Source organism: Callospermophilus lateralis, unplaced genomic scaffold, assembly GCF_048772815.1.
Source record: "Callospermophilus lateralis isolate mCalLat2 unplaced genomic scaffold, mCalLat2.hap1 Scaffold_83, whole genome shotgun sequence".
Lineage (NCBI taxonomy): Eukaryota > Metazoa > Chordata > Mammalia > Rodentia > Sciuridae > Callospermophilus > Callospermophilus lateralis.
In genome coordinates this window covers 5,290,063-5,313,146 of record NW_027516368.1, presented here as the reverse complement: position 1 = coordinate 5,313,146, position 23,084 = coordinate 5,290,063, and the positions used below count along the sequence as shown (strand labels likewise).

General features: G+C 36.2%; 1 long non-coding RNA gene across 2 annotated transcripts; it reads right to left on the bottom strand.

The window, feature by feature from the left end:
• Positions 1-32: 32 nt before the first annotated feature.
• Positions 33-21,977, bottom strand: LOC143641052 (uncharacterized). 2 transcript variants are annotated; one of them, XR_013155220.1, is made up of 4 exons: positions 21,677-21,977; positions 18,961-19,094; positions 13,354-13,406; positions 33-111 (listed from the first exon to the last, which is right to left on the bottom strand). It is a non-coding gene; the product is annotated as an uncharacterized LOC143641052 (long non-coding RNA). The 2 variants fall into 2 exon arrangements; XR_013155221.1 differs by lacking the exon at positions 33-111 and adding an exon at positions 12,843-12,906.
• Between the last annotated feature and the right edge of the window lie 1,107 nt (positions 21,978-23,084).

Genomic DNA, 23,084 nt, shown 5'->3' with positions numbered 1-23,084 from the left:
AATATCCAAGCCATGAACATCATTTTTACTGCTTGAGGTTTTCTTCTTTTTTGGCTTCTTATGAGGGTTTTGTCCATCCAATCGAGCTCTTCTTTGTCGAAACTGGGCAAGCTACAGGAAAAAAGTATCATTAACATCAATGATAATTTTTCTTTGGGATCACTTTCTTTAAAAAATTAAACTATCACCAAAGTAAAACGATGATAATAATATAGATGACTTCACAGTTTCAGAATAACTATTGGATTGAATATTCAGGTTGTAAAGATTGTAAAACTAGGTACTTTGTGAATGAACTTATTAAATATTGAGGGGTAAGAAATGAACATGTCAAGTCTAAAGAAGAGGAAATTAGCTGAGTTAGGGGAATAACTATTCTATAACTAGAATAGGGGAATAGAGGATTCACAGTATAATCTCTAGATTTAAGATTATATGAAAATACACACAAAAACAAGGAGCTCCAAACATACTTGTTCTGTTCTACTACTTTATACAAAAGATATTGTCTAAAATTATCTTTTATACAAAAAAGATAATTAGCCTATTAGCTATACAAATGCTCACTGCAACCATATTTATAGTGGGAAAAACTTACAAGTAACTTAAAATTTTAAACAGCAGTGTTTTCTACCTTTTATCATTTGTCTGTCATCATCAGAATTTGTACCAAACCCTAGTCAACGATACATTATCATTTACTTAACATATTTTAAACAGTGTATTTTCTTTAAATTTATTTTAAAAGGAGATGTAATCTCTGGCATTAATTGAAAGTTAATATCACTTGTTATTTCTTTTAAGAGATAAGTTGAAAATAAAAGAAATGATAAATCTATTATTGAAATTTTAGTAAGAGGTTGCTGAAGGCTATGAAAAAAAATGGACAAAGTAAAAGACTGTTAAAGAGAGACAAGCATCAAACAGATTTTCATTATCATAAGTAGAAAGAAAACTGAAAAAGGTAAAAACTTTCTTACTATACTATCCAAAGTTTTTTAAGCCCTAAAATATTTTCTTACCACCTAAAATCAGAAGTACACATTATATACCAGGTAACACTAGAACTAATTATGGTGAACTTATATTAAAAATGCCAATGCAAGCATTTGCTATTAAAGACTTTGTGATATAATAGCAAGTATAAAGTAGTATTGTAGCATATCTATTTCTTTTCATGAAAGGAAAATTACACTTCATTTTTTAAAAGATAAGGCAAGTCTCACCTCTAGGCATTAATTATAGGCATTATTTCTCAGAACTTCAGAACTCCTACATAGTTTCTTTAATCAAAAACAAACAAACAAACAAAAAAAAACCCTAAGATGATATATTCAGGTCCATGGCTACACATGGCTATAATTACTTAATGCAATGTAATGTTATGCAGCTGTCAAAAAATATTTTCAAAAAATTCTAATGTGGGAAAATGTTCTCAGTATAAAGCTGGGTAAAATAAGAGCACAAAACTGCATAAAATGAATCAAGTGGAGTTTTTAAATATATTTGTGCATATAAACAAACTATTAAAAATTAAAACAAATTATTAAAAATAATTACTTGTAGATTATGAGACTACAGGTAATTTTTTTCTTCTTTGAAAGATCTTTACTGCCTTCTACCCCTACATATCTTTAAGGAATATTCACTGATAATATTATCATGGCTCCATATGTTACTATAACTATTTTTTATGGTGCCTATGTTTTCCATTTACATCTGCTTATTTTATACATATAGATGCATGTAAGTATATATGCATGCAGAGAGAGATCTCTGTATCTAATATGCACATATAAACATATACAACAAAAAACTTAGGTCATGAAACAATCTTTTTAGTTTCTTCCATGAATCAATACAATGATATTAGCACTAGAATACCAAGACAGAGTGAGGAACAAAGTGATAAATGCTAAAGCAGTGGCTACAGTTTCATATTGGAGTCTCATTTCATTTTACTATCACATTGGTTCCTATGTTTATGATGAAAACCAAGAGTGTTTTCTTTTTAGCCTGAAGTCAACTGAATCCAGTACTCCTGGCTCTAGAGCAATCCAAATCAATGTGAGAGTTTCATTTCAGATGCTTGATAGAAAATGTCTAGCAAGAATATCATTTACAATTGCTGCTTGGGATAGTGTACTCAGTCTTTGTATGCTTATGTCTCAGGCTGTCTTCTCCCGCCACTGCCATTCCACCACCAATAATAACTATTTTCTAAAAGAATAATAAAACTATATACCTACTAAAAATCACATCCAAAAGAATAATAAAATAACCTGCATGACAGTGAAATGAAGCAGAGGTAGGTGGTATCAGATACCACCTACTGTCACTGTCATGCAGGTTATTTTATTATTTATTAATTTTTAAGTCTAGGTTATAAGTGATTCCTTCTGGTAAGCATATAGTTTTGGCAGGAAATATCAACTCAAAATTACAAGAACTGGGCTGGGGTTGGCTCAGTGGTAGAGCACTTGCCTTGCACGTTGTGAGGCACTGGGTTTAATCCTCAGCACCACAGGAAATAAATAAAGATATTATGTTCATCTACAACTAAAAAAAATAGAAAAAAAATAAAGGAACTGCTACCTCTGTTCAGTTCAGTGATCCATGTTAATGGTCAATGGGTATCCAGTGTTCATCAATAGTTCCCAGGGATGTCTGTTTGATGATTTAAATAATGAAACCATGTAGATAATATTAACAAATACAAGTTTTGCTATTTTCATTTTTTTTATTTTTTAGTTGTAGATAAACAATTCCCATTTTATTAAGTTATTTTTATAAACCCAGTGCCTCATACCTGCTAGCCAACTGCTGTACTAATGAGCTACAACCCCAGCCTCACCAGGTTGCTTTTGATTTCACTCCCTCTTTCTACCTCATTTTCAAAGACACTCTCTAGTACTCAAGGACTAAGGGAACACAGGATTCATGATTTCTATCCAACTCTAAACCCTGGGCACTTGCAGACAAAACCTAACACAGTAGAAGTATTTGTAACAGTAACAAAACTGGAAATGACCTAAATGCTCACTGATGAGAATGGACACTGAGATAAATTTCTATAAGGGAATACTATCACAGGAGTGAAAATGCTCTAATGATATTGAACAAAAGGAAAATCACTGAAGACTTCACATAATGACACCACTAAGTTCAAAAACAGAAAACTAAGTATAGTTTATGTACACATATGTGGTATAAAAAGCAAGGTGATGATAAATTCAGAACTATAGTTAGCTCAGGTGCTAGGGGTGGAATTAGATAAAGATTTTAATGCATCGGTACATGAATGTTTTTAATCTAAGTGATAGGTGTAGAGGTCTTTTTTTCACTTGTTTTAATATTATATATATATATTTACCATGCATTCTTCTGTAGGTGAAATACTGAAGTACTTTTAAAGTATGTAGAACTTCCTTCTGAGGGAACTGGTCAGTACTTACAACTTCTACCATCCATGACATCTGTTTTCACCCTCTTTTGATAAGAGGAGTGAATCAATTAGATTCTTCTCTTGAAAGTAGGGAACAAGGAAGTAGCAGAGCTGTCCAGAAAGGTTATAGAGAAGAGATATCTTGTATGAAGGATTCTAAAATTAGTGCATAATTTGATCCTCATGTAATTACAGCCACACCACTAAAATGACCTCTAAATTACAGTACACATGATCATCCTACAAGATAAATTGCAGCCCAAGACACTTTTCTCTATATCCAATACAGCCAGTTTTCCTTCTGGCATTAAATAATCCTTATAGAAGCACACCAAGTAAAGTACCTGGCTTATAAGAAATGATAATATATAATCACTCAAGTATTGCAAAATCATGCAAAGTGGCTCTATCAATGGGTTTTAAACTTTTCTGCTCTTTGAAAATCTTTTTAAAATAGTGAAACTTTCTGATTTTGGCATGGGGTGTGTTCTGAACAGTAAAAAGAACTTTTAAAAAGCTTACCAGGAGCTTCAAGTGTACAGCAAAATTTGGGAACCACCGGATAGTGGTTTATTTTATGAGATTTGCTTCCACTGTTTATATATTAGGTTTTTTTTTGCCTTTTAAAAAAATTTTAAAAAATGTATTTAATGGGAAACCATTCCACTATATAGCATAGGTTTGAAAATTCATCCTATAATTTTTGTTCATACACAAACTGATGTGTAAATAAAGGAAGTTAATATACAAAACTATGGAAATGAGATTGGAAATGAGATAAGAAATGGTGGAAAGAATGGCATCAATTTCCCATGGCTTTTCAGATTCTCTGAGGCCCTACTACACTTCTCTGTCCTTCCTCTGAAATCTCTGCATTTTTACAACAACCCTCTCTTACCTCATCTTAACTAATCTTAGTTTTTGTTTTGAAACAAAGAAGTCCTACCATAATTAGACTGTTTATATTCAGCAATCTTAATCAAATCAATACTTCATTTAAAAGAAATGATAGTTTTATTGCTTCATTTGTACAACAGTAACACATACCTACCTAAAAATAATAAATTATTTGGAAAGAACCCTTTCAGAGGTTAAGATATATCACACTTAAAAAAAAAAGTTTTCTGCTATATTTAGGTTAAAATTCATACTACTTTTAAGTGATACATACAGCCCCTCATTATCTGATCCCAGCATATTTCTCTACTCTAGTTTTCTGCTATATAGCTTTAATCTTCTAAATTCCAACATGACAATGATTTTAAGAATGGCTAATTATTCTTTAAGACTTTTTACAGCCTGACAAAATTCTAAAGTATTTTATACTAAAAGGCTAAATCTTCACATCAACCCCAGTACCAACATTTACAGATGAGTTACTGAGTTACAATCTGAGTTAGCCACTATAGGTTATACTTTTCTCCACAAAATTTTTGAAAAATTCCACTCAGATGTCTCATAAGGAACTTCTAATACAAAATATCCCAAACTGATTTCCCAATCTTGCCTGAAGTCAACAACTGAGACTGTTCTTCTTTTTCTCTTAGTGATAACACCAACCTTCTATCCATGTTCTCTCTTTTACCAACCAATCACATTCTGATTTTATCCTCTCTATATTTCTTGATTATCCCCACACTTTCACTATTTCACTGTCTCAATTGTAGTTCAACAGCCTCTAAATAGTTTTACCGTCAAGTCTATCCTCGATACAGCTGCAAAATGGATCAATCTGAAACTCAATCTTTTTAAGTATCAGTTCAAAATAATTTTTTAAATGCAAAAATTTAAATGAATGAATGTATATGTAACCATATTACTCATTGTCTTAAAACCCATCAACATATCCCACAACTTTCAGGATAAAAATCTCCTTAACATGAAATTCAAGACCCTCAGGATAGAGCCCAGACCTACCTTCTTTAGCTTCATCTCTTGCCCTATCTTGCTTATACCTTTATACTCCAATAATACCAAGCTCTTGTACAACTTCCCCCAAGGAAGTCAAACTGTTCCACACCTCAGTGCTTTAAAGGAGAGTTAGGCCTGATTTTTTTAGGGTGTGAGATAGGAATAGAATGAAGCAGATTTTGAATTTAAAAAAAAAAATTAGGTTTGGGATTTGGCTATGAGTATAAAAAAATAATCCCATAATGTTCAAAGGATTTTTCAACCAAGATGCATCCCGAAATAAATACTACTGTGCATAGAAAATATGATGGTGTGTGAGACAGAGAAAACTAAAACATTAAAACAATTTAAGTTCATATCCTAGGAAAAAAATAAGTATAGACTCTTCTTTCATAAAATTAAAATCTTGAGGCCTATATAAAATATTATTTCATCCTTTTAATTTACAAAAAAATAAATATCATATACAAAAATAAATCTCAAATTAAACTTTTTCTGTCAAACTTTATTTTAAAAATTGGTATTGGTTGTTTGAAGCAGAAAAATGAAAGTCATTAGAAATACTCAGACATGTAGTTCACTAAAAAGGAATTTATGCAAGTCAAAAGTAAACATTAGTTTGACAAATATAAAAGATTTCACACCAAAAATATTTATCTATTAGTAGAAAATAGAATTTCTGTGACTTTTAGCTAAAAACCCATTATTTCATTTAAAAAATGTCCTCCTAGTGCACATTTGTTAATGCAGTTTTTACAACTTTTCTAATACCTTGATCTTCAGAGCATCTACTAATTTATTCAACTTTCAAGGAATCAACATATACACATGCACTCAATAAAATATCAATGATGCGGGAAGTTAACTGAGATCATTGACCACACCTATGGCAACAACCACCACATCTCCCTCACACACTTTTCACACATTAAATTTGATTCTTGAACTAGTATTTTATTTATAATTGGTTCCTTTTTCTATCTTCCCTGGGGAAAACAACTAGTAAAGAAAGACCGACTTGAATAAAACTGAGACCTCTGAGGAATAAATAAAACCTAATTACTGAGCCCCCACAATGAACAATCCTTAGAAAACAACAAGGAATTTTATAGTATATGCAATATCAAGAAATAGAAGACCTAGCATGCATGAGCCTCTGGGCTCAATCCCAGGGTTGCTGAGGGGCTAGGGAGTGGCTAGAGAAAGAAACTGTAGATCTTGTTAGTTTTTCAGAAATCTCTAAGTCAGAAAATCTAATCAATCAATACAATTTATAAAGTCAAATTTTTAAATAGGACTTTGTATAATATATAGAGTAGTTCTAAATCATCAAAATAACTTGAGGCTCTAAAAAATGATCTCTAAAAGGGGAAACACATCAACACACACAAAAAAATCTTATAATTACACAAAAAAAATTTAGATTACATAAAAATCAGAGCAAACAGTAACCCGAAAGAGGAAAGCAACTGCAAACAAGCATTACATTGTTCGTGTAAGATAAAGGAATTTTACATAGAACAAAAGAATATAGATTTAAATAAACAACCTAGGAAAAACTACCCCTGGAACAATGCTAAATTTATGAACAGTCTTAACGTTTAGCACTTTTGAACAGTGTAAAACCCATGAACAAATTAACCAAGCTTTAGGAGGTGTACCTAAATGGGCATTAAATATCCTAAGTTCTATTTTGGTGAAAACTACCACAAAAAGTAAAAGGGAAGTCAATATGACAATAAAAATCCTTTCTACTAGGTAGAATACATACACATGTCTATTGTGTTCACACAGAAAAATGACACGGCTTTTTGTTATGGAAGACTAAGTCATTTTTCCCCCAAAACTGATATGTATTGGTAATGATCAAGCCAAAAGGCCAACAGGTGCCCATTTGACCAGCTGGTCAAAGAATGGAATGACTCACTGCACCACAAAAAAACTCAAACTTCACCATCACGCTGTAATCAACTCACCAACAGCTTATTCAAAGGAAGTTCCAGTTTAAATTTTGGTGAGCCAAACAAGCTTTAAAAAAAAAAAAAAAAAAAAAAAAAAACAAGATGGAAGATATCCCACTGGAAATGTGTATTGCTGTCTCCTCCTCTCTTGTACATGATCATACATGCTGTCTTGCTTGATGCATATATATATATATATATATATATATATATATATATATATATTAATAATAATATGTAAAACAAATTCCTAACAACCAAATTACAAGATAGGTAAAGGACTTGAATAGTCTGAAGATCTACAAATGGCCAAAAAGCATACAAAAAAGACACTCAGTGTCATTAGTCATCAAGAAAACAAGAATTAAAACCACAGTGGGAAATCCCTTTTTGCACACTAGAATGGCTATGATTTTTAAAAAAGACAACAAATTTGTTGAGATACAGAGAAACTAGAATTATCATGCATTATCAGTGGGTATGTAAAATGAAATGGTACAGTAAAATGGTAAAGCCACTATGGTAAGCAATTTGGAGATTCTTCAAAATGTTAAATGGAATTACTATAGGACCCAGAATTCTTAATCCTAAATATATGCCCAAGAGAAATGAAAACAGGTATTCAAATGCTTGTATACAAATGTTCAAAGCAGCACTATTCACAATAGACAATACATAGAAACAATCTAAATGCCGATCAATGGATTAAAGTGTGAACACATTGCTGTATATACACACACTGGAATATTATTCAGTCATAAAAGGGAATGAGGCATGGACACATGCTACACCATGGCTGAACCTCAAAACATTACACTAAGTGAAAACAGCCAAACATGTAAACACCACTGCACGTGGCCCTTTTTATTTATTATTTTGAGACAGGGTCTCACTACCTGGCCTAGGGTCTCACTAAATTGCTGAGATTGGCCTAGAACTTGTGATCTTCCTTCCGCAGTCTCCTGAATCACTGGATTACAGGCATGCATCACCATGCCTGGCTCCCAATTAAACGGATGCTAACCAATTAAATAGAATGCCTAATTTTAATTTTATAAAAATCTTACTAAGAAATAAAAATAATGTCCCTTATCACTAATGTTTCACAATTTACCAGAACTTTTTTCTATTTGTCATATTAGAAGAAATTAATTCACATTTCAATCATCAGCAGCCTAAATTAAATGTTTAATAGTCATAGAAAGTTTAAAAGAAATCAGAGAGGGAGAATAGCTTTCTTTACTGTGGAACAGAATATCTGAAAATGCAAGGAACAATTTTATACCATAACTAGCTTGCCTATCAGAGCAGCACAGTAATTGAAAAATCCTATCAATCACCTAATAAGAGAGCTTACACAGAACATTGTACACAACACTGGCATTACTCTACAACCTAAAAATGCTTGTTAAACAACAACAACAACAACAAAACTCATATAATTCCAAGTTACTGAATGTAGTAAAAATTTTAATTATTCAATAAATAATGACAATTATATAAAATGCTATAGAAGTATAATACTTTGGTTTTGCTGAATTCTAATACATTTGAAGAACTTTTTAAAAATATAGCAAAAGTGATTTATAGGACTAATTTCATTCTAAATACACAACTGTCCTTTAATTTTGTTCACTAATAATTAACTACTTTATTTATATAATCATAAATAATTTTACTTGGAAAAAATGAAGTCATTTAAAATGGAGTTGAAATAGTTTGGTTGATTCACTATAAGGATAGCCTATGTGGGACCATCTCTGTCAGGAACTTGTAAATGAGGTCAAGCCCAGCTCTGAAAATATTTAATAATGTAGTTAACATCTCCAAGTATTGGGCTTCTTGCAACATCAATACTGAGGAGATAGTTGAGGACCCAACAGCAAACCAAAGAACTACCTAGCATCAGAAAAACTGAATTGCTGCGAAATCCTTTCTACTAAGTTCCATTAGCCCTTCATTCTTACAAATCATTCCATTAACCTCAGTTTCTGGGTTCTTTTGTTACAACAAATCTAAAGCAGCAAGTTAGGGAAAAAGGCAAATGAGAAAATACAAAGCTGGACAAGCAAGTTCATAGGAAAAAACAAAAAACTGACAGCAAGGAAAATGGATAAGAATGACAAAAACAAAAAGGCGATCCATAAATGTCCAATAATATAGAATTCTGACTACATAATACAAGTGGTACTGGAGTAAGAATTACAGTTACAATTTCCATACATATACACACGCACACACACATAAAATCAGAACTTCACTACACACACACACACACACACGTAAAACAAATTATTTAAAGCAGAAATTCTAAAGCTTTGTTCTGTGGAATCTTTCTGTCTTCAGAACGTCCAATCCACAGGATACAAAACCAACTGCCATGACAAAGTCCTCCTAATGTAGGAGACCTAGTTATTTTGCATTTCATATTCTTGTTCTGTATGAGAGTCATACAACATTAACCTGTTTATCATACTGCATGTAATATCTTTTTCTTAAAAATGATACCTGGGGCTGGGATGCAGCTCAGTGGCAAAGCGTCTGCCTTGCATTTGCAAAGCCCTGGGTTCGACCCCCAGTTCCAAAAAAGACAAAAAAAAAAAAAAAAAAAGAACCCCACCAAATAAAAAAAGAAAAAAGAAAAAAAAATGATACCTGAACATTGTGCCTGATCATAAAAGAATAATGTTGTAGAGAATTTGTAAAATAAAGTATAAAAAAATTAAAATACCTATAACCCACTACCCAGAGATAACCACAACTGACATCTTGGTGCATGTTTTTTCAGATGTCTTCATATATAAATACTTACACGTACCTTTTTTTTTTAACCTGACATTTTCTGTGGGCATTTTCCCAACTTGAAAAGTGTTTGTAGAATTATTTTAATGTCTACATAAAATAACTCATTCTCCTATTACTGCAGATTTGGGTTAATATAAAATACTTTACAAAGTACACTTCTATACTGTAGGGGTTGGGGTTGTGGCTCAATGGTGGAGCACTTGTCTAGCAACATGTGCAGCTCTGGTTTCAATCCTCAGCACCACATAAAATAAATAAATAAAATAAAGGTACTGTGTCCATTTACAACTAAAAAATGTCAGGGACTGCCCTGTGCATGAGCTAAGCCCCTCCAAAAGCCTTGAGTAAAGGGGATATTGGACTGGCAACATACGCCAAGCCATGTGTTATACCAAGCAAGTGGCCTTTACCCCCACTCATCAAGGAAGAGCCTCAGCTCTGGGCTTGAGCAGTACCCAACAGGATTGGGCAACCCCTGCTGAAACACTATCCCCTGCCTTATTGGGGTGGAACATTCTATCAAATGTCTTTTCCCTAATAAACAGATGGGTTCCAAGTGCACTTGCTCTCTTGCCCTCTTGCCTTCCAGCGTGGAAGAGGACCCTTGAGGTGGCAGAGCAGGCCCACCCTCCACCTGAGAAACTGGTGTCCATGGGTTGCATGATTCTTAGCTGTTTCCTTACTTTAACATTGCAGCCAGCTCTTTTGACCAGCTCATCTTGCCAGCATGCACAGCTGGAGAGAAGCAAACACTTATTGAATACCTGCTATTTGAAAAGCACTATGCTAGGTTGCATTTAATTGATATTGAGAGTTTTCCTTATAAAATATTCTAGAAAATGAGTCAGTAGCATTTTAACTATTTTAACAAAATGTTGTGTGGGGGGGTAAGATCCAAAATCCAACCTCTCACTGTACTTATTACCCAGGAGCATCTGTCTCTCCTACTTTGGAAAGCAGAGACTGTTGCCATTTCTCTATTTCCACCTCTTGATCTAAGTTTGCTGATTATGTGTCTGTTCAAAGTCAACTATGTTTAGTAGAACTGCTTTATAAATTTTGTTTGGTGTTGGGGACTAAACCTAGGAACTTTTGCTCTACCATTGAGCTATATCCTAGCCCAAGAATAACTATATTTATAATAGTTTTTCAATCCCATTCTAAAAGCACATGTTTATACAAATGAAATAATGTACATACTTTGTTTAGTTTTGTTCTTGCAGTAGTGGAGATAAAGGGCAGTAGTGCTCTACCTTTGAGCTATAATGTAAGCTCCCCTCTTTTTTTTCCCCTCAGACAGGATCTTGCCTCAGCCTCCTGAGTAGCTGGGATTACAGGTGTATACCACAGCAACATCTAAACTATTTCTGATAATTTTGTTTTCACTCTATTTACCATGTCCCTCTCAGCCTTAATTCTTTTAATGATTGTATAATATTCCATTGCACTTACATGGCGGAGGAATCATGACCTCAGTAAAGTATTTTATACCAGATAGCTAATGTTACAGCAAACATATGTTGCCTTAAAGGCCGCAAGGATCTCTTACTGGAAACTGGGTTCATTTCTAGGGGAAAATAAACTACAATAAAAACTAACTTAAAAAATTTTTACCCCATAGGTAGACAGATAAAGAAACATATACATAAAGAAATCAAAATTCTACTTTGCCAAATCTACTTTGAGCAAGCAATTTAATTATTATGAAATGTGACTGTTCAAAGTTAACTATGTTTAGTAGAACTGCTTTACATACATTTAAGAAAGATACATTTGGCAGAAGGCAGTAAACATTCTTAGATAACAAATAAGATATCTAACCAGAACTTCCATGCTTTTGAAAAGGTACACAAAATTACTTTCAATTCCTTAGATGCAGAGTGTTTGCTTAGTCCCTTGGGTTGCACAACTGTAAGCAATTTTGGGCTTCTAAAAATGCCAATGTTCCTTCATTTATATATACTAGAGTAAAAAACAAAATCTACCTGTTTACATACAAGCATTTAAGTCTTAACATTAAAAGGGGGAGATTATAAAAAAGTCAATTATATTTTAGAAATGCAAAGCTGGTTAACCTACACATTCCTTTAACACACTTCTGATGAACATCTACTACTGCATCTCTGCAGTAAGGCCTTTCTTTCATTGATTACTGAAATTATTGACCTGGTTTCCTTTGTTTATGTGGAAGAATGAAGAAAGAAAGTAAGAGAGGAAAAATAGTTAATTGTGTTTCAAGTATGATTGTTATCCATTAGCTCTAAAAAGAATATCACCTATAAAAAGTAACTCATTGTAGGGAGGAAGGGGGCCTTTCAGGCAAGCCTAAAGAGCTGCTCAAATATGTATTTTAAAAAAAATTCTATTCAATTTATAGTTTGTCTACGTTAAATTTTTCATGATGCCCCAAGAAGGATATCTATGCATAATACAATTTTCAAATGTTTGCGTTACAATTTCCATACATATACACACGCACACATACATAAAATCAGAACTTCACTACACACACACACACACACACACACACGTAAAACAAATTATTTAAAGCAGGAATTCTAAAGCTTTGTTCTGTGGAATCTTTCCGTCTTCAGAACGTCCAATCCACAGGATACAAAACCAACTGTCATGACAAAGATCTCCAAACAGGAACCTACAAAGACACGCTTTTAAAAATGTCCCTAAAGCCAAGTTCACAGCTGTCACTTGTGGCACACTCAGGCCACTGCTGAGGCAGCTGTCACAGGCCAATCTCACACACGTCCTCGAGTGCCAGCGTGCCACCTAAAGAAGACAAGCTGATGATCAGCGCACAAATTCCCCACTGAATAAAAGGAAAGCTCTAAATCCCTGCCCTGGAAAACACAATGCCTGCACCACCCATAAAACTCCCTTTAAAAGTGAAGGGCTGAAGGTTTAAAGGCTATTAATTACCACCTAATTATCAATACGGTTTAAAGAAAAGAGAAAGAGAGGTGTTTTATTGGGGCAGTCGTGAGAAAAGAGCCACACCATTCAGTCACCATCGAAGTCTCATCTGCTAGGTAGCAGCACCGGGCTTTACACGTCCTAGGAAAAGGGACAGGAGGGAGGGGAGGAAACCCAGACCCTGCAGTACCTCCTTCCAAGGGCAGCGCACTCAGCTGCCGCAAACTCGTTCCCCAGGCCTCCTCCCACCCTTTCCCAGCCACCGCCTCCCACCTCTGGCCCAGCGGTCCCCGGCTCTCCTACCTTCGCTTTACCAGCTTCTATCTTTCTCCTTCTTTCTTCGTCCTCCATGGCTTCTGCGGGGTAGGCAGGGAAAGAACACGGAGGGGGTCAGGGGTAGAAAGGAAAAATCGGTTCAGACCGAGGTGGGACGGCTAGCTCCGCGACCCAGGCCGCAGGGCCCAGCCGGGAGCTGCCTGCCCACCCTAACAAAACCAGTCAGACGCTGCAATCACTGGCGAATCGTCCTCGTCCACACGAGTACAGCGCTCGCTACTGCCATCTTCCTCTCCAGGTAAACACAGAATGAGGCGGGAGTCAAGACACCTCACAGCGCGCAGGCGCCTCGAACTCCGCGTTGCCTGGCAACTCCATGTTGCCTGGCAGGTGCGCCCAGGCCCCGCCCCGCCGGCACTGCTGTGGGGGTGGGGATGGCCCTAGCCTGGCGCCAAGTGCAGCCTGCCCAGCGCCGCCCCTTGGAGCCGCGGGCCCCACCATGCAGCCCCCAGCCGCCTGCGGAGGAGGGGGCGGAGACCCCCACGCAGGCACTCCCGGGCGCACCCGCAGAGCTCGGGAAGCCGGCCGCGCGCCGCCCCCGCCCCCGGCCACGGGAGGGCGCAGAAGGGCCTGGCGCGAGCCAGCGCTCCCAGGCAGAGCGGGGCGCAGGGCGGAGCTGTGGAGTCCGCCGCACACCCGCTCCAGAGCTGGTAGCGCCAAGGGCCCGTCCTCCTTCCCGTGCTGGGAGCTCAGGCCCACAGCCTGCGCCCCTAGTCTGATTATGAAAGGGAAAGTGAAGCTTTCACTAGGCACCTCTGAGGCCGGGAGCTTTTGTTTGGGAAGGAATGCAAAAGGCTTTATTCACTCCCCCATGTCCTGGGCCTAAAGAGATGAGAGTGAGGGTTAAAAACTTCCTTTTTAATGAACTTGGTAACATCTTGCACCACATGGAGATGTTAGTTTACAGGTCTAGGGCAGGAAAATAGTAATCTGAAATTCCTTGCTAGCCACAGTGGAACATACTCTCAAGGTAAATGGTCCCAGAAGTTTTATTTATGGACTCAGGAATTCAATATCATCTACTGCTTCTCATTCAACACATACTTCTACACCTCTTCCTGTCTTTCTTTAGGAAATAATATCCAGGTTGAGAATATCTTATTGATTTTGACATGTAAGCAAGCACTTAGGATGAATACCATCTTGGTGGTATTTAGTTGTAGCTACAAAAAGTAAATAAAAACACAAGACGTATTTTAAAATGAATCAGTTTAGATCCTAAATGGCCAAAGAAATTCTCTTCACTATTAGTGAAGGCATGGAAGTATAACAAAATGAATTTCAAATTTCAGTATATATAGGCATCATTCAGGGATACTTGTTTAAAAAGCAAAATCCTATCCTAAACCAAGTGAAGTGAATTTCCTGAGAGTACACTCTCAGGATGACTTCTCAGGATACAGTTAATGGAAATATTACTAGCACAGAAGTTGGGTTACAGTCCAGCTGAAAGTCAATTAGTTGTGGAAAATGGCAAGGCATTTAATCATAAATACATTTCTTCTTCAATAAAGCAAAGGTGCTAGACAGAGATAATCTTTTAGGTATCTTCAAATTTCAAGAATCTCAGAAATAAAATAATATCCCGGTGTACCAACTTAAATTATTATGTGATGCTATTCCTTAGGCTTTTATAACATACGTTCAAAAAGCTATCATATTTCAGTGGTAATTTAAATCAGTCAATAGGATACTGGATACTGGAATAGGATACTGGAATCTGAGGTTACAAAACTAAGCAGCATCTGTACTTTCTGTGTGCCAGTCTGTTCTAAGCACTTGATAAATGATATTCAGTCATTGAGAGGAAAACAAGACATCAAAAGGTAGTCTGAAACCACTAAAATATGTAAAAGGGAATAATGTTGAATACTAAATTGTAATTACTATTAAAACTCTGGCAATACTTAACATTAAACCATAATCATAAAATGATAAAACGATCAATGGAAAAGAACCTTACTAGGTACAAATTAATGACTCTGCCTCCTAGATTGTGAATAATTTTCAATTCAGTAAAGAAATATCAGTTGAAATTATCAAGAAATCAGCAGCACTTAACCCTTCATGTATGTTGTTTGAGAATATAAGCAAACATAAATCTTGATATCTAATTCCTTTACAAACTATGATTTTTAAAGCATTTATATTCTAAAGTAAGGGCTTACAACACATGTCAAATAGGTTAAGGAAGGAATAAGAAATTAATTAATAGTTATGACAGAAATCAGCTAGACCAGAGAAAACAGTAGCTTGCTTCTTTAAATCCTTGGTAGTTCCACTCTGGACAGAGATTCCCATTGTTTTTACAATTAATTATGTTAAAAGCAGGTTACAAAATGGGAAGACCCTCCCTCTCATAAGAATATAATGAATTATTTACATTTACTAGAAAACTGCAACAAATTCATCACTGTTCTAGTTTTTCAAGACAATAACAAAGCATAAGATACATGTATGTGTTCTGTTTTACATTTGAGACAGAATAAGTAGATGAAGCAATAACTGGCTAACACATAGACTAGGCATGTGCCAGACATACTGAACTAAATAATATTAAACAAAGGACACTCCACCCTCAACTACAATCATAAGCTCAATTAACTTTTGCAAATGTAAACAGATTCTAGAAGAGTAAGGCTAAGAAGATGAACAGAGAAAAGGAAATTAAGCTCTACAGACTTTATGTCAAAAAGCTGGTTGAGAAAAGACAGAACTGGAACCCTCGCTCCAAACTTACAGCTTAGTAACTAGAAGTTTCACCACAAAAATATTTTTTAAAAAGAACAGGAATAGAAGAAATCTGCTTGCTTTCTTTTTTCATCCATGTATATACAAGTATTTTGTGGGTCAGGAACTCACATGCTACTACTGCAATTAAGTGGCCCACTGCCTGTCCATTTTAAAAAAAAAAAAAACTAAGTAGATTCGACATTTTAAGTGACTGGAAAAAAATTCAGAAGAAAACTCTTCCATGACATTTAAACATTGTAAGAACAGAGTCTCACTGCAGCATCCACAAATAAGGTTTTACTGAAGCATAGTCAGGCTCATTCATTTATATACTGTGATGGCTCCTTTTGTAAAAGCAATGGTGACTAGTGATGATGTCGACTGAATGTCCTATTTACTTTCTGCCCTTAACAAAGAAGGACTACAGACCTCTGCTCTTTTCTGACTCAGTGAAAACTACATAATAAATATAAGAGTTTCATCAGAAAAGATAGAAAATAAGACAATGTAAAAATTAAAGTTTGTATCCAAACTTTATCCTTCAATTCATAGCTAATAGGGAAAGTGTGGCAGAGTGACAGGGAGTGAGGCAATGACAAGGAGTGAGGCAGATTTCACATTACTGTAACAATGCTGATGGAACAAAAAAACTGCAGCATTTAGACTTGAAAATCCTATTGGCATTTGCTTTCTCCAGCTACACCAAGTGGAAGCAGACACAAAGCATAAGGGAAAGAAAGATCTCTTAGCAAGAAACAAATAAGAGGATTCCAAGGCTCCTTAACATGTGTCCAACAATGACAGAGCCCAGGGTAAAGAGTTAGGGAGGAAATGTGCCTTGTTATGTAAATTCTAGGTTAGAAATCAAACCCCAAATTCTCCTTCCAGCTGGGTCTGACTTTGAACTAGTCAGATGACTCTCCTAGGGTCTACTCTTTTATCTCTAATGTAGCATGCTAACCTACCAGAGGAATTCTCTCTCATCTTCTAAACTAGAGGAAAAACCAAAAGAGGAAAGGGACTGGGAGAGAAAGGACTTTAAAAGAAGAAGAATGTCTTAAGAACTTTTTAAAAGTTCCTTTGTTTTAAAAGTTATCAGTTTTAAAACATAAAGTTTCTTCTTTAAAGTAGACAATACACACTTAGGAAAGAGCTGTCCCTCATCTGAGAGCAGTGGCTTTATAGCCAAGCATCAGATGGCGCTAGATGACACTAACCACTACATCAGGATGGAGAACTAAGAAACAGAGGCATTTGAATTTGAGGATGTGAGTTTGTTCCTTCCCATTCTGAGGGGTTTCAGTAACAAAAGACATATGTACCCATGCTGGGTGTGTTCTTTTTTTTCCCGGGAGCAAAAGCAACATTTATCTGAAAAATGCCTGCTATACAAGTAGCCACCCAGGCATTAGTCATGAATATTATCTGGAACAATTAGGGGCCAGTTAGAACAGTCAGCACCCTCCTATCACTGTACTCCAATAAAATTAGGCTTATTTATCAGGTTATACAAATGAAAGTTTGGATAGTACAGTTCTGTTTACTTACTGGGGTAACTTTAAAGAAACAAAACTCAAGTTAGCTCCCTGAAGAGCAAAAACAGCGCACTGTTAAGTCTAGCAGAGGAATACTAACTTTCCAAGGGGCAGTATAATTTAGCCCAATAACTTGGTTTACAACTTTCTATAGGTTTTTCTTTGACCGGCATGGAATCTTAAAAGTAAAGAGTACTATTTTCCCCTAACAAATTTAAGATCTCATTTTAAAAGTTAGTAGCCTTAAACCAGAGAAAAATTATCTCAAGATTTTGAAGGAAAAGTGTTTTTAAAAATCTAATGAATATTACGTATAGAATCACTATATGACCTAGCAATTCCACGATTAGGTACATGAAAACATATGTCCACATAAATTTGTACTAAAAATATTCACAGTGACATTTCTAATAGCCAGAAAGTGGAAACAATTCAAATACACAATAAAATGTGGTAATTCATACAACAGACTGACAATTAAAAAGAACTGAAATAATGATTGATGCTGCAACATGGATGAACCTTGAGAATACCACACTGAATGAACAAAGTAAGTCACAAAAGACCACATATTGGGTAATTCTTTTATATGAAGTTCCAGAATGGGTATATCTGTAGAAACAGAAAGTGGGTAAGTGACTGCCAGAAGATGATGGGAGGGAAGAGCAGCAAGGGTGGACTGCTAACGGGCATGGACTTTCTTTATGGAGTGAGGATAATATTGTCAAGTTAGAACATTAGTGGTGGCAGCTGCATAAGTCTATATTAAAAGCTACTTAACTGTGCAGTTTATTTGAATATGCCCTTTATTTGACTGTGTGGGTTTTTATGGTTTCTCAATAAAAGTGTTATGGAAAAAAAAACTACACTTTTTCTTTGCTAAAAATGATAACACTTCATATTTTAGACAGCTATAAAACAAAACCCTCACTTTTGCTGCTACTAAAAGAGGAGTCAGGTTTAAGACAGCTTTACAGATTCCCCTTTTGTGGTAATTCTTATTGTCTGACCACTTTAAGCGTTATGACAAAAGTTAGTCTTGTGTTCATGGAGGAAATGTATTTCACTGTACTCTCCAAGATATTCATGTAGGCAGGCCCATCTCAACCTTTGTTGTGTGGTACACAGTTTTTATGAAAGCTTAGCTGCAACAACAACCACATTTCTATATCAGAATTAGAGAAAAAGGGGGCAGGGATACTGTTGTGCCCCTATGCCCCAAACAAAAACCACAGCCATAAATCAGACACAGAAGACCAAACTAATAAACATATGCTGTGCTTATACACTTACTGATGCCACTTACCACCTGGGTCTTTGGGCCTTGTTTCATCCTAGGTGTGGTAGCTCCATTCCCTACAGCCACCTCTTCAGACACTGAACTAGCTCTGTTCTTACTTAGAAAATCCACTTCATCTTCAGCTTTCCTGTCTGGCATTTCTGAAGAGAAAAGGAGGGTTACAAAGTGAGTGCATTTGAAAAAATTCATTCTTGGGACTTACTATTTACACAACAAGCTCCAGGTTTCATGTTTTGTTTGTTTTGCCTTAAATGGAAAAGTATTCTTTTGCTGTCAGGAGCTGGTGTCACTCTGACCTCATGCTGAGTGAGCTACTCTTATCACATGGTTGTGTGGTTTTCTCTAGCCTTTGTATGGGTTTGGAGCTAAGGCAAGAGCTGGTTCAGTGTCTACTGAATGTCCATTTCACCCCTGACTTTTCATGACAAATCTGTGAGTATGGTGCTGACTTCCATGTGGAAAAGTCAATTCATAAACAGTAAGGGAACAGATTAACAGCTATAAATAGTTCATTCTGACCATACCAAAAATATATTTTTTAAAATAGTCAGAGGGATTTGTACTGAGAATGAGACAAACCCTCTGGAACAAGTCTGACTTATTCTAAACCTGTACTACACACACTCCCGATCCACCCTATCACTGTAATAACTAAAACTGAACTAATCCAGAAAATTACTTTTAATTTTAACTCTTTATTTTAAAGACCAGCAATTCATTTTATTAAGAAAAAACCTTTATACATGTTTTCTCTAGTATTATGTAGTTGTCTTCTTGCTGGTCACACCAACAGACTGAACAGTGATGCTTTTGTTACTTGGCCAAACAAATACAGGAAGGAAGTGATAAAAATGATGCTGGAGGTAAATCTGGGCTTCTGACACTTGTATAAAGGGAAAAATGACTGAACAAATTTGTCTCAGTATTCTAAATGCAAACAGAACTGTCATCTCATTTTCACGTGAAAAATGTGCTGTGGTCTTCATTGATCTCATGATACCACTACTCTGACAAATAAAAATGCTCCCTACAAATACCAAAAAACACAAAGCTTGTTTCTTTTGCCAAAGAATAAATTATACTAATTAGGATTTTATTCTAGAAGTACATGCAACATGTCCAAAGTTCTCTTTTGATTTGGGAAGGTTAGATTCCTATAAATCAACATTTATAAATCTCCTTTTTTCTGTCCTTGCCTTTATAATTATATAATCTTACTACCAACTTAAAAATGGATTAAGAAGTTTCTTTGCCCAGAGTATCAAAATCTAAGTTTTATAAACTATAAAGTTAAAAAAAAATCTCACTGAGCAATGCCTTTAGAAATACCCCTTTATCAAAATATTTCTAAGTGAGAGTAATTGGAGGAATAGGTGTTGATTTTTTTTTTATTCATCTGGGGATGGTATTCTTGGCACAACCTTACTTTCCTATACCCCAAAACAGAAAATATGTATCTTGGCACATAGCAACCAGTTCCAATGGTAAACAGTGATTACAGAGATGTGAGGGGTATTGGTAACTCTGTGGGACTGGCATGGTTCAGTCATGCATCACCAACTTCCTAAGCACTGCAATCAATGCTTTTGATGGGTGAGAGATCACATCCCCTTTTTCCTATCTGGCTCTTTCCAAATCGGCAGCTAAACCTATGTTTCCTCTCTGGTAAAACTACATAGTTAAATTTACAAGTGAAATGAAAATTTCCTAGGAAATACCCTTTGGCTCTGAGATCAGACTCAGGTGATTTTTATTAGGGTATTGTGACCAGGGACTTTTCCCAGCCCTAGTTTCTGAAGAAGTCACTGATTTCTTTATCACTGGATACTTTTCCCTGTAGTTTGAGATCATGAGAACAGTAAACCTATGAAGACACCTTTTGGAAACAGGACAAATAATTCACCTTTTGGAAACAGGACAAATAATTCACATACATAAAATACACCAACCCCAAGACCACATACACTGTTGAAATTTCCTATTTTCTTTCCTTTTTAATTTCCTTTTATTTATTTATTAAATTTTGATTTGTGCTTTCTTCCTTCTTAAAGAGTTTACAATCTTAAAACACTTCCTAGTGTATTCACTACACTTATGTACTATTAAAGTTTGAAATTCTCCATTTTCACCTTTTCTCGTAGAGCACTACAGACACAAACCCTACATAGTACAAAGTTGTTCAGGTTAAATTCTGACCATGGAGTCAGAAGAAGAAATAATTCCACCCATGTGGCCAAGGACACAGCACCCAAATTAAATGAACATAGCCAGGCATCAACTTACAGCCACTCCCATTCTTCTGAAATGCCAACCTGCCAGGAGCCCCAAAATAGACTTCTTGTTGTGCCTTATTTAAAACAGTAGAGACCTTCTCATTTAAATTCTGAGACAGCAATCAACAAATTTCTATCACTAATAATTTAAAGCATTAATAAATCTAAAAACCTTTAGTCACCAAAAATTCTACTTCTGATTACTTAAATCCCCCAGCTGGGACAGGGTGGAGGGTGCAAAATGGCTAAAAGTTCTTTACCAGGGAAATTAACAATTGTGTTTAAATTGCACTTCTTCTTAAGCAACTGTTTTTGTTGCTCCGTTTCTCACCACACCACACCCCATACTCCTAACACGAACTATACTATAAAAGCTTGTCAAAATTGAAAAAGGGGAAAAAACAGAACAAAAACAATCAAATAATAAGGATAAACAAGCTATCTCTTACCTACAAAAGCATAGGGGCAGGCATGGAGATAGGTCTTCTGTCTATCGATGGTAGCAGATGGTAGTATAAGAATGTGCATCCAACTGACCTTTAAAGACTTCAGAAGTCAAGACCAAGACAGATTCCAGTTTCAGCTTCAGTCTCAACCCCCAATAAGAAGTTTTAATCAGATAGTTTATTTCCACTGAGCAACAGTGGTTTCTCTTTGCTGTCTCTGGACGTGGTTACCCATAGATGGAATAGGCTGCTGTATGAGCAATCTGCTCGGTGCAGCTGCTTCACCAAGATAAGCAGACACAAGGTCTGCCTGGTGACAGAAGCTCAGCCGACTGGCTTGGGCGGAAATCCTGCATCCTATCCTCTGCGCTGTACAGGGTCCTGAATTCTCAGACTCTGCTCAGAAGTAATAAGCAATGGAACTGGAGTTTTGCTCCTCAGGCAGGAAAAGGGGGGAGTCTCCTCAGTCAAACCACTGACCTCATACCACCATTTTGGGTGCTGGGTTTAAAATGATACTTATTTACAGCTGTTCATAAAAATACCCTGACTCTAAATTTTCTCAGAATACAGACAGAATGATAAAGAGGAAGAGTTTCAGGCTTGTAAATAAAACACATCCTTTATAGCACTGTTTTCTATGGTTCCAAAGAAAAGAACTAGGCCGTGTGAATAAAAACATCTGCTAAATTCCTTCATCTTTTTACAGTACTTGTGATCTAGGCACCATCTTCCAGTTTGGAAAGTTGCAACTGCTCCAGTGTGACAGAGCACTTACAGGCTTAAGTAATCAAGCTGTGAGTCTATAATACAGGAAGCAAAATCTGTCCAACCCCAAGACGACATGTGTCTCTTGATGGTGGTGTCTATTCACTTGGCAATCTACTCAATGAGCAAGAAAGACCTTCAAACAGCATGTCCAAGAGACTCTAAGGAAATCTGCTTCTTGAAATATTAATTTTGTATTTTGCTTTGCTTACCTGTTGCCAGCTCGGGCTGACCAATCTCTGGCTCCTCCCTTCCAGCAAAACATCCTGCAGGGTTCCCAGTCAGCTGTTCTGTCCTAGGGCCCAGATCAGGACCAGATGGTGATAACTGACTGATTTCCCCCTCAGGAATCAGCACTCCTGAGGCTTTGACTCCTTCAATGACAGCTTCCACTATAAGGCAGGCAGTTGCCTCTAGCAAGTCTGCTCCCTCAGGGACATGTGCAGCTTCAACAGAGACCATGCGATCACTCCTTTCCCTGCCTGGAGCCAAGATTTGTGTGACTTCTCTCATGCCAGTGGGAGCCTTGTCATCGAGATCTGAGAGCCCTGTCTGTGTGGGGAGCTCCTTAGCAATAAGCTGCAGTGCTCCATCATCCATTTGTGACTCTTTGGAGTCACCCATAGAATAGCCATGGTCTGGT